Source organism: Cygnus olor, chromosome 19 (assembly GCF_009769625.2).
Source record: "Cygnus olor isolate bCygOlo1 chromosome 19, bCygOlo1.pri.v2, whole genome shotgun sequence".
NCBI lineage: Eukaryota > Metazoa > Chordata > Aves > Anseriformes > Anatidae > Cygnus > Cygnus olor.
In genome coordinates, this window is record NC_049187.1 from 9,110,999 (window position 1) to 9,121,130 (window position 10,132).

The following is a 10,132-nucleotide window of genomic DNA, read 5'->3' on the forward strand; positions in this document are numbered from 1 at the left end:
CCAGTTCCTGCCTCTTCCCCACGGACAATCATTTCACTCCTAGCTCACTTCCAACATGTTTGACAGAAAAGCAATACTTGTGAAGATGCAGGGTCCCTATCAATTCCCAAAAACATTAGGATAAAGAGACCTATTATCTTCCCAGCCAAGAGAAAAAGGCAACAGTTACTCAAATGTTAATAAGTGGCTGAAGAGGATGTGAGCTTGAGCCCCAGAGAGGGTCTCTCTGCTCTGCAGTTGTGCCTGTTTCAGGCATGCATGCACACAGGTAAATTATTCAGAGAAGCTCGTTACTCAGAGATAGATGCTATAAATGATCTGCTAGCAGGCAGACAAAGTGGTTTGTCAACACTTGTCCAGCACAAATGTTCACACAGCCACACACTGAACTGAATCAGAGAACTGATCCAAGCGAAAGATAACCCAGCAAACCTCCTCTCCGCACACCTGTGGGGGGATGTTCCAGCGAGATCCGTTTCCTTCCCAGATGAAGAACACGGGGCTAGAAGGGAGGGGATGATGGGACTGCTTTCCTGTGAAACATCCCCCTTGGTGCTGCCGTATGCTGGTTTGTAAAATTGAGATAATGAAACTACACACTTTTAGCCGTTCCTCCTGGGAAAGAACAGAGAATTAATTTCTGAAGATCTTAAATGTATTTCTGAGCTGCAAGCAAAGCAGTTTGAATAAGCCTGAAATGAGTGTGAAGATGGGTAGGAGAGAAGTTAGCCGTATTTGAGAAAAAAGGGATAATAGAAATGCCCCTGGAAGGTGTAAAGGCTGATGTACAAATCTGGGCCACACACAGCCCGTCTGAACCTGGAATGTTTGCTTTGGCTTTGGGATTTTCATAAAACGTAATTAAGTGATTTGCAACAACATCCTCCTCAGAACAGCCCAGAGCCACGCAGGAAACTCTTGAAGGGGCAGGGATGGGTTTCAGCAGGAGTGCTTAACCATTCCTGTTATTTAAAACAATACATTAAGAAGAATGAGGTTTAATATCTGTCTTTGGGGAACAGAACCCTGCATGCATCTGGAAGATCTAATGGGTCTAAATAAAACCGCTGCGATGCACAGCTTTTTTTTTTTTTTCAAGACCTGGGAAGGAATTACATTTTTCAAGAGCTTTTGCTACCCTTCCTTCCACTGAATCTGGTCCTAAGGCAACAAAACTCCTCTGTTCGGGGAGTGGGACTCCATAATGATTATTTCCTCTCCAAAGTAGATGCAGAAGAGTTTATTACAATCTGCAGATAACCCGTAATAGAGACTCACAGCCAGAAATAGTATTCATACCTGAAATAAGCGAGATCATCCGAGAGTTAGGAGCTGCTTTGCTGCCTGTGGTTGTCTCTTAAAAGCACCTGGAGCACAGACACCCAGGGAAAGCTCTGAGTAATGAGCTCCTCTGAATAATTTACCTGTGTGCATGCATGCCTGAAACAGGCACAACTGCAGGGCAAAGAGACCCTCCCTGGGGCTCAGGTTCACACCCAGAGCTACAGTGCCCGGAGCTAGCAGCCAGAGTCATGGTGGGTAGGATATTATTGGGCTGTCAGGCCAGGTCAAACCCCCTCCCACAGTCTGGAAGGTGACACACCAAGGGTGCTCTTAGCTTCCTTTCCCCACCCCAGGATGAGCCTTTCATGCCCAGCCCTCTCTTCCACTGGTAAGAAGAAAGACTTGAATGTCAGCGACAGGAGGCTTTTCTTAGAGACGTTTTATCAACGTTTGCTCAGGCAAATAACCCCGAGCTCCTATTCACGATTAGCTCATATTTACAATGATGGCAAAGGGTTTGTTTCACCAACTTCAGTTCCAATAGCCAACAGACAAATAACCAATTTCTCCTGCTGGAAGTCTGGGAAAACCGCCTACTAGCACTAACTCAAATAAGAAGTCATCTTTTGTTATACTTAAAAGCCCAGGGGGAAAATACACATTCTCACCTTGGAAGGGGGCTTTCTTTCCTTTTTAAATTGGAACAGTTGGTAATGACATCAATTACAAGCAAGCGTGTTTGGGTTTGTTTTTAAAACAGATTGCCAATATTTACACTTCAACTGCTTTGCTTAGCCAAGTTTCTGCAAGTGCTTCCCAAATACTCCCGTGTAACTGACAGCGTTTATTTCTATTTAATTGGCCAACAGCTCAGGACCAGAAATGGAAGGTGCGAAAGGAGATCGCTCCGTGTGGTGTTAGCAGCCACACCGCAAGGTCACAGAGCTTCTGAACGCCAGGCTGCATAGCCCTCCAGTCCCCAAAGCAGCACTTGTGACAGGAAGCACTTTCTGTTTATAACCAAAGAGCTGCAGTCTAACCACACGAGCTCATGTCTAAACACGTCAACTTCTTAATTAGCAATGAAATTCAATGCAAAAATGTCGCTATTTACATCCCAGCACTTCCAGGTGCTTATGGCAGGATATACAGTTTTGGTGGTGGTGGTGGTGTTTTCTACATTTCTTCCACTTGAAAATAAGTGAAATAGAATACTAAGACAATTTTATGACAACATGAAACAACATTTTCTTAGAATAATAATTCCCATTTTAGGAATGTTAATGGGCACAGTTAACATAGCACACTATCGCCACCATTAATGCTGATTTTTGAGCAAATAACAGAATGCAAAGACAGTTTCAAAGGCCTGAAAAGAAACTAATAGTGAACTGTTTTTTTTTTAGAAAAGCAACTGGGATGACCCAAGTATCTTCAGCCTTCTTAGTCCAGTACAGGACATAGTCAAAAAGGGTATGGAATGTCAATCCATCACTCCCAAAAACAGCTCAGTTCGGATGACACGAACAAGATGAAAATGCACGTGCTATAACAAAGGGGCAGTGAAAGGCTATTGGTACTGGGAGGTAACGAACCAAGCATAATTCCACAAAGCAACACAATAGCAAAGAATATAAATATCAGCTACTGGCATGATGCAAAACTAAGCAAGTCAATTAACTTAACTTGCTTAAGAGAATTAAGGTGTGACAATCATAGGTGACAGTTAACTTTACAGACAAGAAAAATTCTGGCAATAGAAGGAAGGCTTTTTAATCTAGTTGAGAAAGACACTTTCAAAACTTGCAGTTAGGCAAATTCAGACTAGAAATAAGACGTGATGTTTAAATGTAGGTAATTAAGCAGTGAAACGACTAACTTATTAGGAACCTAGTGCTCTCTCCATTAGTTTCTATCTGAAAGAATGGTGTTTAAGTATGCTGCAGTTCAAACACAAGTTCTGGGTCTGATGCAGCATTCACTTAGTGAGAGCATTCATGTCAGAACTCTAATTAGACAATCTGCTCTGTCTTCTGTAAAATCTGTCTTCTTATTTTACCTATTGATTAGTTGTATCCTTTGATATTTTAAATTTTTCCTGGACTGGCAAATCTCAACATCATGGTTGACATAACACTCATGTTTTCATTGTAACATGTACTGAAGTATTGATCACACTGTGTGATTAGCAGCCTGTATTGCCTAAGGGACAAAATGAACGTTAACGTTTGTTCAAGTTGTCCATTGAGATCAAACATTTGTGTCCTTTGTTGATAGCAGCCCGAAGGCTGCATTGGCCTCTTGGAAAAAAGCAGAGTTCTGATCCTGTATGAGATGTTTGGGAGTGGCAAAACACAGCGTTAGTCTGCGTTTACAGTCCCATTCCCTTACTTTTCCCTGGAAATGCAAAGGGAGCCAAGGGAGTGGCTTGGCTGCTCAGAGCAGTGTGTCTACTACCTCCTGGCTGCTGCTTTTGACTTTCATTCGAGCGCTGACAAATGATGTTGTCATAGAAACATACGAATCACATCTGGGAACCCTTCCAGCTGAGACTATGCACAGGACAGAGCACTTCACTTGCCTGTCTCTACATCTCTACAAACTTCTCACCTTTCTACCAGACAGCAGAATTAAACAAGCCCAGATTTTCCTACCAAATTCTTGCAGTGGCAGCACTCCTTGCTCAGAGCGGCTCAGCAATAGAAATCCATTGTTTCCAGGGGCATCAGTTCTTTCTCTTGGTGAAGACAGTGGCAACACTCCCACCAACTTTGCTGCCAGCAGAGATTCCTCAGGGTCAGCTCCTCTACTTACATAAACTGGGATAGCTCTGTTTACTGTAACAGGGCCGCATCACTTTACATCAGCAGAGAATTAAGCCTTCAAACATGCTATGCTTATTTTCCATTGGAGATGTGTATGCAGCTAGTATCTATTTTCCTTTGCACTTAGCTCCATATAGATTAATTTCATCAATAGTAAGACAATACTTTTGCCAGCTTATATCCAAAGAGACAGAAAAAAATGCCCAAACAAATACCAGTCACAGATATGAATAATCTTGGGTTAAATGACCATGCTGTCTAGAATCCCAGGGGACAACAGCAGAAACAGTGCCAAATCTGAGGGCAACCTGACTTGACAGAGCATAACAAGGCAAAAAACAATCAGTTGCATTAGCTTATCCTGCTGCTTCTCCACTGACAATATTTTGGATTGGCACTTAATGGTAAAGGAAATATAATCAAGGGGAAATCAGGTAAATTTATGAGCAAACAGTGACCTCTGGGACTGTTCTTAATAAGTGGGATATATAAAGCTCTTCTGCTCTCACAACCTGCCAACTGTACTGGTGTCCCAGCTGGGACTGGGCACATCAGTGCTGATACAAGGCAGCTGTTGTACGACAAAGACAAGCTATCACGGAGTACCTGTACATGCCACAATATACTCATCTGCCCAAGAATTTCTACCTAGGTAATAAGATAAGCTTCTCACCTGTCATTTGCAAATGGTGCAGGTCTGAAATTAATGGCCTGCAAATTGCTGAGCAGAGATAAAGAACTGAAAGGTGCAGGAGGGACTCTGAGAGTCACTGAAGGCCCAAGGAGAGCCTCTTTATAGTATAAAGAGGAAACCCTGCAAAAGGGAAGTGGAAGCTCTGGTGGGCAGTATCTGCTGTGTGGGCAGGACTTCAACAAAGAAATAAGCAGCAGCAAAGGCAGGACAGGAGGACCCAATTCCTGGATATTTGTTTTGTTTGGAGCATTTGGGTTTTGAACATAAAACATTTCCTGAAGGAAGAGGCTGAAATCTTGCTATTCTTGGTAGCTCTTTGATGCTTTGGTGAAAGATTGAAGCAGAACAAAGTAGCATTGGAACAAAAAGCACAGTAAAACATGATTAGAGTGTACAAAGCTTTGTGTCTTTGTTGCCAAGGACTCTGTATTCTCCAGCTCAAAATGAATTTTCCTTCTTACGTTTAACGTCACAAGTATACCCAGGTGCATGCTAAACTGTATGCTTAAATCCAATCACAGTAAGCCCAGGATACCCGGTGAGTCAGGAGATTCTGAGCTTCATTGCTAGTTATGGTAATAAGGCAAATTCCTCAAGTGCATGCAGTTCTGCAGGAGCTGATGAACCCCCGGCCTCATGCTGGTTCCACGTATGTTATGTTTAACCATTGCCCTGAGATGGGAGCCAGATCAGACAAGTGTGCAGTGTCTGATACAGAAGATATGTGGCACTGTCATTCAGGTCTTGGTAATGTATGGTGATGAAGGCAGCACTGCAAAAATGATATTGTTGCTGTCTCACATGGCTCCATGTCACTGTGCTTGGATGACAGTAAATGGGAGAGTCTGAAGACAATAAATCATTGCCCACTTGTCTGATCCCTCCTTACAGAAGCACTGGTTGCAGCTTATAGCAGACTTGGTCTCACTTATGTGTGTTACCAGCTGTTTTGGAGGCCCTTGTCAGGTAGACTCTTCCACAGCTCCAAACCAAATGCACGAACTGGGCAGTGATCCTGAGCTGCAGACTCCACCATCTGCAGGGCTGTGCAAGTAGGGAACAGGCTCTGCTTGTCCTCTCTCTGAGTTTGTTGTGCACAGGTATGCTGCGTCCTTCTACCTACTGCCCTGGTTTTGTGCACAAGGAACGTATGCCTGCTCCTTGCATGCCAGGTCCAGCCCCTACCAAAAACCACAAGAATCTGTGCATCAGCTTCAGTGGGTTTAAGGTCAGGCTTTAAGATACCTCATAACTTTGTAATGCTGTAATTCTGCCCTACCACCTACCCTTCCTTTCCATTTTACAGTGCATGGAGACAATGTGCAGGGAAATGTGCCATTTTACCTGTGGATCGTTGAATTAAATTGCCTCCTCCCGGCCTGGTGCTATAAATCCTCTCGCAGCTGAAGAGCCCCGTTTACTACAGCAGGTTTCCATAGCAATCGTGCGCTCTCCCACGTTCAGCTGCACAGAGCAGGCAGTCTCTCCATCCTTTGCTTCTGATTCCATTCACATAGTCTCCTACTGATAGGAAAAAAAAAAAAAAAGGACCATGAATAGCTATTTCCTATCTTTACACACTTTTCCCTGATAACTGTATGATTTATATATATTTTAACACATCAAGCGAGCACTTGCTGTTTTCCACACACCATTCAACATGCAGCATAAAATGCAGATATTCCAAAGGTATAGTTCTTTGATGACACACATTATCCTTATTATTTCAGGGCTTCAATGGGAAAATACAAGCTTAAGATTTCCTTGTGTTTCTGGCTGTAATGACTGCAAAGGAAGAGCATCTCTATTGCAGTAAATCCCCCCCTAGGCTTGCGGCAGCCTCATGGTAGCTCATCTGCATTTAAGCAGTTCTCTGTACAGCACTTAGTACAACACAGTAGCTGAGTGTATGACACAGGCCATGGGAAATGTATCTGCTTACTGCTAACAAGATGGGAAATAACATGAGCTGCTAGGATTAAAAGAACAGAAAGAAGATCAGTGGTACCAGCAAAAATTCTGCAGCCAGGCTCAGACGCACCCGTATGTATCTCTGAGTGTTGTGCACGAACGCTGCTATTTTACAACAGTTTCTTTCTGTGAAAGAAGAAATTTGTGTCTTATCTCAGGAACTGTGACAAGGCTTTGTCAATGGGGCAGCAAATTTATCTCAGTCTTAGTTTCCTGCTGGTTTGAGAGATAATAAGTACCTTTATGAATGACTTCAATATGTAGTACCCAAGCCTAAGTTCTTTGCAGCTCCAAATCAATTCCCAAATTATTAAGTGTCTTTACCTTTGTCCCTTTTCAGTTCAGCTAGTGTTTTGTCATGGATTTCGATGGGTACAGGATTGGGCCCTTGGCTGTCAGACTTCAGAGCAGTACACTTTTTTTTAATCAGCTGCCTTCCCACCATATGCTTACTACAAAATTCTTGTCACATCCAGCTTGCAGCTAAAGCCTAGATTTGTGGTTTGATTGTTTGCTAACGGAGAATTTCTATGAAAAGTGGTTTACAATGTAAATTGCTTAGTCAGGCACTGTAAAAACAACAACAAAACAAAGAAAGAAAAAAAATCAACAACAAAAAACCCACACCACCAAAAACCCAAGTACCATTTTTTCCTTTTGGCTGGACCTATTTCCCATCAGTGAAGGAACTCGCAGTGCTCCCACAAAGGCAGGCGCACAGGGCAAACCTGCACGAGAAAGAAAGGAGTGCATGTGTACTTGCCAGAGCGGTGAATTTCTGCTTATAAGACCCTTGGAGCACATCTGGTGGGGACAAAACTATGTCTGCATGATATGCAGCAGCTTCAAACCACAGAGACTTAGGAGGAATTTCTAGTTTGGGTTCACACACATATGCACTTCCTGAATTTTGCTAGGCCTTGTGGGTTATTGGTTTAAATATTTCCTAAACAGTGACAGTGCACAGCAGTGACAGTGCAAACTGCTCTGGAAGGTGAGCCTGCAGCCGAACCGATGTGAAATAAACCTGCAGGCTCCAAGCACCCTTCTACAGGGCTCAGCAATTACCAAGCTCGCTGGTACCTTGCTGAAACACTGGAAAAGCCACACCAAAGCTCAGAGTGCCACAGTGTGGCAGGGCTGGGCACTTCTTGTCCCACCTCACTGGGCATGTAAGGGTACCTGTCAAGATCCCCAGAAACTGCTGGCCAGGAAAAAGCAGGCTCGCATCTTGTCGGTGTGTTCTCTGTGGGATAATGCCATGCAATGGGTTATCAGCATCTCTCCTGGCAGGTTTTTAGCTACAGAAACTTTGCAATATCCTGCCCTGAAAAAAACTACAATGGCTTTTGTAAAACCTGTAACAGGTATGTGGTAGCCTGTAGTCGAACCTGCTTAAACTAATGGGTGGCGGTCTGAGTACGCCTGCAAGGGAAACTAAGTGTTTGAGGACTGATGCATCATAAATGCCACGTGAGTAAAAACATGGGGCCCAGTTCTGTCTTAGTTCCATGTGATGGGGGCTGGGGAGTCAGCAGGACAGAACTGTGCAAGACTGACTCATTTTCCTCATACAGACTTAAAACACACATCCAAGTGGATTTGCTCCTCTCTGACTCAGTTCACACTTGGCTCCCTGACTCGGGAGTTTCGCACTCTGCAGCAGAGGGATTTGGCCCAGTGATAGGTAGGTTCCACGTCCTCATCTCCCAGCAGATTTGTGGTCTAACACTCCATGATGTGCAGCACAACACGCTGGCAATCTGGCGCTCTCCTGGCTCTCATCAGCTCCAACAGCTTGCTGAGAAATAACGGTGCCAAAAAAAATGCCAGTCCGACCCGAGTGACTTCAGAAGCATCGCCCGTGTGCAGCCGAACGCGCTGCCTGGCACGGCTCCTGCAGTCCTGCTCCTCCTGGTGCCTCCCCAAACTGAGCAGATGTGGGACGAGCCCTGGGCTCTCCTGGTTGCTGTTGGCCTCCCAGCTCACCCAGCCTTCCCTGAAAGTTGCCCTCCTGCTGCTGAGGTTTCACGTTGCTGTTCTGTCCTCTCTCCTCTGTGCCAGTCTCGAGCTCTGCTCTGCATCGAGCTCTGCTCAATGGCTGCCTCTGAACCCTCAGGCTGCAATTTAGGCTCTTATCTCTCGCACGCCCTGAATAGCTGCGGCTCCCCTCTTGGACAAGCTCTGCATTCTTAGCACTGAAACCTCTAATCAGGCCGAAACCTTGGCTTGGAACAGCTTGAGATGGGAACTTTGTGACTCCAGTCTGCAGCTCAGGAATTCCTTGTTTGGTTAGACTTGAAAAGCTGAAATGCTGCGGATATCTCAGTACAGACTGCAGCTACATTTCTTAGATTAGCAGTTTGAGTCTGTATCTTCAAGAGAACTTCTCTAGAGACCACAGGGATCCTTGTAGATGAAAGGATGTGGTGTCAGTATCTTGCCTCACCATCTGAGTACTTTCCAGTAATAACGAACACTTACAATACTGACATTGCTGCTGAGAGCAAATCTGTAGAATTATAAAGCACGAACAAATAATTGAGGACATAAACCAGAAACAAGAGTCAGATTCAATATAAACCAAAATGCTGATGGAACAGTACATTAGTCTGCTTTGCTCTACAGTGAGGACACCTTGGAGAAGACATGATGTCTTTCCTCAGGGTACTTACTGAAATTCAGCCCATGATGGCAGTAATTGATGGTCACTGCTGAAGGGAAACAAAAAATTATTTTCACCCTTGTTTACTTGCCTTTATCATATTCATGTGCCCTCCATGACTATCTGAGCCAACAGCACCTACAGCTTTGGGAAGTGCAGAATTTCAGCTTATGTGAGAGGGTATTTGTGGGAAGGAAGTTTAGAACTCAGAAATGTAGGAATTTCACAGGAAATTAATATCTAAGGATCATCCAACTAAGGAAAAGAAGTGGCATCAAACAATCAGCCTAGTCTTGGCCGTTATATATTGATCATAACAGTTTCGGTTGTAATCACAGGTGCAGGGATTAGCTGTAACTTTGGGACAAACAGCTGCAGGAACCAACTCTCCCAAAGCAATGCATAGGCAGCACGCAAACAGAACAGGGCAGGTTCACCAGCTGAGATGTGATGTAAGGGACGTTTAGCCTTCTGCAGCCACCGTTTTGGGAAGGTTTAAGAAAAGCACTGGCAGGCCTCAGTGCGGGACACCACTGCCCACTGAAGCCCAGCACAAAGATGCTCTAAAAAGGCTGGGTATGGAAAAGAAGAGGAGAGCGAATCACTGCTATAGCAAGGGTTTTCCAGCTGCTACCCATTCCGGGTTGTCTTTGACCAAGTGGCAACTGCCACCCTCCTGGGTTTTCCTGGCCG

The 10,132-nt window shown here is 44.4% G+C and overlaps 1 protein-coding gene across 1 annotated transcript in view; it reads right to left on the minus strand.

The window, feature by feature from the left end:
* The window catches only part of GPSM1 (G protein signaling modulator 1), a 78,956-nt gene extending 74,997 nt beyond the window's left edge, over window positions 1-3,959 (minus strand). Inside the window, exon 1 of the mRNA XM_040531002.1 lies at window positions 3,939-3,959. The gene's annotated coding sequence lies outside the window, so the exon portion shown is untranslated. The remainder of the gene's footprint in view (window positions 1-3,938) is intronic.
* Between the last annotated feature and the right edge of the window lie 6,173 nt (window positions 3,960-10,132).